The sequence below is a fragment of the Apium graveolens genome, chromosome 4, assembly GCF_009905375.1.
Source record: "Apium graveolens cultivar Ventura chromosome 4, ASM990537v1, whole genome shotgun sequence".
NCBI lineage: Eukaryota > Viridiplantae > Streptophyta > Magnoliopsida > Apiales > Apiaceae > Apium > Apium graveolens.
This window is the reverse complement of record NC_133650.1, coordinates 4504621-4510620: the sequence shown is the minus strand read 5'-3', so window position 1 is coordinate 4510620 and position 6000 is coordinate 4504621. Positions and strand designations below refer to the sequence as shown.

Below are 6000 nucleotides of genomic sequence, written 5' to 3'. Positions count from 1 at the left end.
GGGTTAGTGGGAGCGCGGTAACATTTCTTGTATTGTATTGAAATAGAGTTGACACCCATAACAACATAGCAGACCCACTCACAAAGCTACTTTATGAAAGTCACTTTGATCGTCATAAAGACAAGATGGGTATTAGATACCAGAGTGATTGGCTTTAGTACAAGTGGGAGATTGAAAGGAATATGTCCTAAGTCCAATCATGTATTAGGATTTAGGAATAACTTTTATGTAATCTGTTTTGATTTCATTGATATTAATAAAGACTTGCTTTGTTTTTATTACGGGCTTTATCTATTTAAGTGTTTAAATAAGATATACCATAGTTTAGAGTAAAGCTTTTTATGGATTATGATGAGATCATAATAGTGAGACCTAAAAAGATGATAACTCTAAACTTAAATAGTTCCTGGTCATAGGATTACTAACTGGTAATTAATAATCCGCAAAGATCGGTACATACTATGCTTGCTTCATTATGAAGGATGTCTGTTCTCATAGACATTTGTGTGGTGACACTATAGCTAGTATGTAGGTGCTTATTATGGAATAAGTTCACTGAACATGACTCGCCCAGCTGAACAACTGATGGAGTTCACTCACGTGTCAGCAGTTGTTCGCTTAGTGATAGTTGTACAAGTATCCTTAGACTTGAGGTCATCATGGTAATCTTGTATACACTGAACTATGCTTTGGTTTAGTTCTTAGTCTCCAGGGACAATTATTAGGGCTCTTCTGGGTATAGAAATTTGTACACGAAGATAGTTTATGATCAATAAAGGATCTACCCCTTCCAGTGAAGGAAGCGAATGTTCAAGGCTGATCCACTTATGCTAGTTCAGGAATCTCTGGCCAGAGTGAATGAAATTAGAAAGGAGTTTCTAATTTGCATAGAACTACGCATATTAAATGGTAAGCAAGTGATTGAATTAGATAGGCTTGACACGAGATCCATGCCTTGTATTTAATCGGAACATTGTAGGGTAGAAGGAGTTTATTGTACGGTAACTATTCACCGACAGGTTCTTGGTATTCTAAGCAGTGAATTCATATTATCCGGATAGTCGCGATATATTGAGAAGCATTACTCACGATGTAGAATAAATGTGATTAATTAATTAATCATATTTAATAAATTAGAGAATTTATATAAATAATGATAAAATAGTTTTATTATTATTTATTTCTACTACCTGCTTAATATTGAACCTACATGGTCACACCATAAAAGGAGAATGATTTTATGGTGGAGGAATTAATTAATAATGGCTAATAATTATTTATTTGTGAAATAAATAATTAATTGGCAAATTTAATAATTGATTAAATGAGATTTAATTGATTATAAATTAATTAAGATAAGTTCTTAATATTATTAATTAAGGATTTAATTTTTTTTGGAAATTAAATCAAAAGAGAGAATTATTTCTAAAGTGTTTAGAAAAAGGATTAATAATTAAAAGGTGTTTTAATTATTAATGAGAATAATAAATGGGATAATAATAATATTATTTATGGGAAAATTTCAGCTGAAAATTTTGCCTATAAATACACTATTATAGACCCTATTTTATTCCAACCCCAGAAACCCAAAAGTTTTAGAAAACCAAATTCTCTCCACCTCCTCCTCCTAAAAGTCGTTTTCTTGGTGGATACCGGTGGAGTGCTTCACACTTGAGGAGCAACTGCTAAGGATCTCTGATCGTTGTCTCCGAATTAATTTTAAAAGGTTAGATTCGATCCCTCGAATTTTTATTCACGATTTATATGCTTTTATTTGGATTTTGTATGTGTAAAAGTGTTTTGCCATGCCCCCGCTGCGTTTAAAAATCCAACAACATTAACAAGAGATGCTAGCTTTTTCATCTTAGATTCAGTTAACTTTGTCCCTGCGTTGCTCAATTTGGAGTTCAGTTTGTTGCCGCCTCCAGAGAGGAGTAAACCTTAATTAATATGTGTCTCCAAACCCAGCCCGCTTTATGTCCTGTATTTATGTTTTTTACTTTTAAAATCAGAATATGATTTATATAATAATTTATAGTTTACAATATAAGATATATGTAGTAATTTACAATACATATCAATACATAATTTTAAAATATTTTGTAACTTAATATTTCAATATTGTATTCTATATTAAAATGTCTTTTATAATATATATATATGATAAGATAAAATAAAATTTACATACATGATGGTGAAGAAAGACTACTCGGAGGAATCATCATTATCTTCACAATTATTACTATCATCGGTTTGTGAAGATCCATCTTCTTCCGATTCATATTCCATTTCTTCATCTGGAGTTCCGTCATCATCATCTAAATCTATTTCAACTCCATTTTCATCATTTAAATGTGTGGGAATATCATTTGTACTGATATCATTTAGATGTGTAGGAATATCATCTTGGAACGGCTCTTGATATGACATTGGGGTTTGAGGAAGATCAACAAGTGGACGAGCCTTTACTTTGCATACAACTAACCAATCAACCTTGTCTTTTTTAAGACTTGGATAATTATAAAAGTAAACTTGCATGGCTTGCATTGCTAGTACAAATGGTTCGTACACGCTCAATCTCTTTCTTTTATTGACCTCAACAATGTTTTAGCGTGGATGAATTCTTATTCCGGTATTAAGTGTAGGATCAAACCATTCACACATAAACAAAACAGTTTTCTTGACTGGAAAACGGGGATACTCGATAATCAAAATCTCTTCAACTATTCCAAAGTAATCATTCGATGCCTCACTGAAATTCGATCCCTTGATACATACTCCACTATTGAATGTTGATCTATTAGCCCCATATATTCGCGTGTGAAATTGTATCCATTCACATAGTAAACCGGTACAGACTTAACCGAACGAAGAGGTCCAAATGATATATCTCGAATGTATTCATTCGGAACTTGTGAGGGATTTTGAGCCTGAAATTATTAGTGGTGACTATTAAAATACGAAATAAATGGTTAATTCTTATCTACTATATTTATTAGTGAAGTATCAAGTAACTTACATAATGTTTAAACCACATGGAGAAATCACTTTCTAAGCACCTGTCAACTTCAACACTAGTTATGTATGGATTGTGCTCCCGAAGTTGATTTATAAAAATCCTGATTAACCAAAAAAAATTAGATAATAAGAACAATATTCATTAACCTGGACAAATAAGTATGTATTGTGATAAGAAAAACATACTCGATATATGGTGCAACCTCCGGACAGTTAAACAAGATATAATTGTGAGCTGCCATATATTCTCGATCATCAAGATAACGAGTAATGACACTCCCATGTAAACGTTCAGGATGAGAAAATATAGAAATGTTTCCCCCAAAACTCTCTCCACCTCCACTAGAATCATTCCTCGGAACTTTTCTATGTTTCGTCTGAACATGTTGTTTAAAGTAGTGTGAGCAAAAAGTGGAAGCTTCTTCAACTAAAAAAGCATTGCATATTGATCCTTCAACCCGAGCTTTATTTTTCACATTATTCTTTAAATGATGTAAAAATCTTTCGAAGGGACAAATCCATTGATACTGTACATAACCTGCAATGCGTGCTTCATACGGCAAGTGCACTAAAAGATGTTCCATGAAGTCGAACAATGATGGTGGAAATGTGTGTTCTAACTTGCAAAGTATAACGGGAATTTGTTCTTCAAGTCTACGCATATCACTTATCCTCAAAGTAGTTGATGTGAGATCCCTGAAGAAAACACTTAATTCTGTCACAGCCTCCCAAACATTATTCGGAAGAAATTCCTGAAAAGCAATTGGAAGAAGACGTTGCATAAACACGTGACAATCATGACTTTTCATTCCAAATAACTTGTATTCCTTCATGTTTATACACCTCCCCATATTGGACACATATCCATTTGGAAATTTTAGATCTTTTAGCCATTCACACATTTTTTTTTGTTTTTTGTCCAAGCTATAACATGCTTTGGGATACTTCTGTGTCAATTCATCAATTGCTAACTCGGGTCTCCGACAAATCATTGCAATATCATCTCTTGCCTTGGAATTATCTTTTGTTTTTCCTTCAATGGCCATTATTGTGTTGAAGATATTTTCAAAGACATTTTTCTCAACATGCATAACGTCAAGATTGTGTCTAATTGATAATGTCCTCCAATATGGTAAATCCCAAAAGATGCTTCGTGTCTTCCATCCACAATTGTAAGCCTTGATGATTCTAGCATTGTGTTTGTCGCTTCCTAATTCAGTAACTTTCATCAAACCAAGTGCCTCAATTTGTTGAAATGCATCTTCACCTGTTCGCACTGGTGGGGCAGATTCAGTCACTGTCTTTCCCTTGGTAAACCAATTTTTATTCTTTCGAAATGGATGATTGGAAGGTAAAATTTTTTGATGATTATCAAACCATGTAGTCTTTCCACCATTTTTAAGATTATAAGCATCATGATCATGAGCACAATGAGGACAAGCTAAGTGACCAGCAGTTTTCCATCCAGATAACATTGAATAAGCAGGGAAGTCACTAATAGTCCACATTAACACAACTCGCATACGAAAGTTTTGTTTCAAAGAACTATCCCAAGTCTACATGCCATCTTCCCACAACATTTTTAACTCAGCAATCAGTGGTTGAAGGAAAACATTTATCTTCTGTTTTGGATTTTTTGGCCCAGGAACAAGTACAGACAGAAACAAATATTGTTCTTTTGAACACATCCACGGAGGCAAATTATATGGAGTCACTATAATTGGCCAAGAAGAATATTTTCTACCTGTTTCACCAAATGGTTGAAAACCATCAGCAGAAAGTCCAAGTCTAACATTTCTCACATCTGAGGAAAATGAGGGATGTGCTTTATCAAATTATTTCCACTCCTCTGAGTCTGAACAATGGCGCATCACATCTTCTTCTTGATAATGTTTGGCATGCCATCTCATATGGGTTGCAGTTGTAGGTGAAGCATACAACATTTGCAATCTCGGTGATAGTGGAAAATAGATCATCTTCGTAAAAGGCACTTTCTTTTTCTCCTTCATGAATCCGTTAAGCTTGGTTTTGTATCTTGCATGTGAACAAAATTTACAGGACTCCATGTTGATGTCTTCACCCCAATATATCATGCATCCATTAACACAACAATCAATATGCTCAGAAGGAAGCCCCAATTCTTCCATATATTTTTTCATACTGTAGAAACTATCAAGAAATGAATTATCTTGAGGCAAGATGTCTTTAAAGAATCGTGACGTCTGATCATAACATGCCTCTGACCAATGATGGTCAGATTTCAAACTCAACATCTGAGCCATGGAAGACAACTGGGAAGTTTCACAACCTTCATATAACTCTCTCTCAAATGATTTTAAAATATCATACAACTTATGTGCTTCTGCATTTGGCATCTCTGGATCAAAACTTGGACCGGCAACATCCATCACCATGTTGTACATTTAGTTTTCATCGTCTCTTCTGCCTTGAGTATTGGAGTAATGTGTAGAAGATTGTTCTCCACTTTGTCTAGCAACATATGGCTCTCCATGTCGATCCCACACATAATAATCTCTTACAAACCCTTTCTTCAATAAATGTAATTTTACTGTCTCCGCATTCCAGAATTTGCCATTCTCACACTTAAAACATGGACACTGAATATTTGTCCCATTCATGGACGATTCTTGAGATATAACATATTCCATAAATTTCTATAACCCACTTAAAAAACCGAAGTTAAGAATCCTCTACTATCGATCATTTGATACATTCAATCTCGACCATTATTCATATTGAATTTTTTGATTTCCTACAAAAAAATAAATATTCACAACCCAACTAAAGTCAACAATTTTTCCATAACATAACATGAGTATGATGTCAATTAATTGTTATAATTCATTGTTAACCATTTAGATACCAAAATCAAATGCTAATAAGAAAATTGTAATTATACGAATCCAAACCAATCGAACTAGGTACTGTACTGTACGTGATTACTCGCATGGAATTTTAAAA

General features: G+C 33.8%; 1 pseudogene; it reads right to left on the bottom strand.

The window, feature by feature from the left end:
* Positions 1-2205: 2205 nt before the first annotated feature.
* Positions 2206-5432, bottom strand: LOC141718208 (uncharacterized; annotated as a pseudogene).
* Positions 5433-6000: the final 568 nt, after the last annotated feature.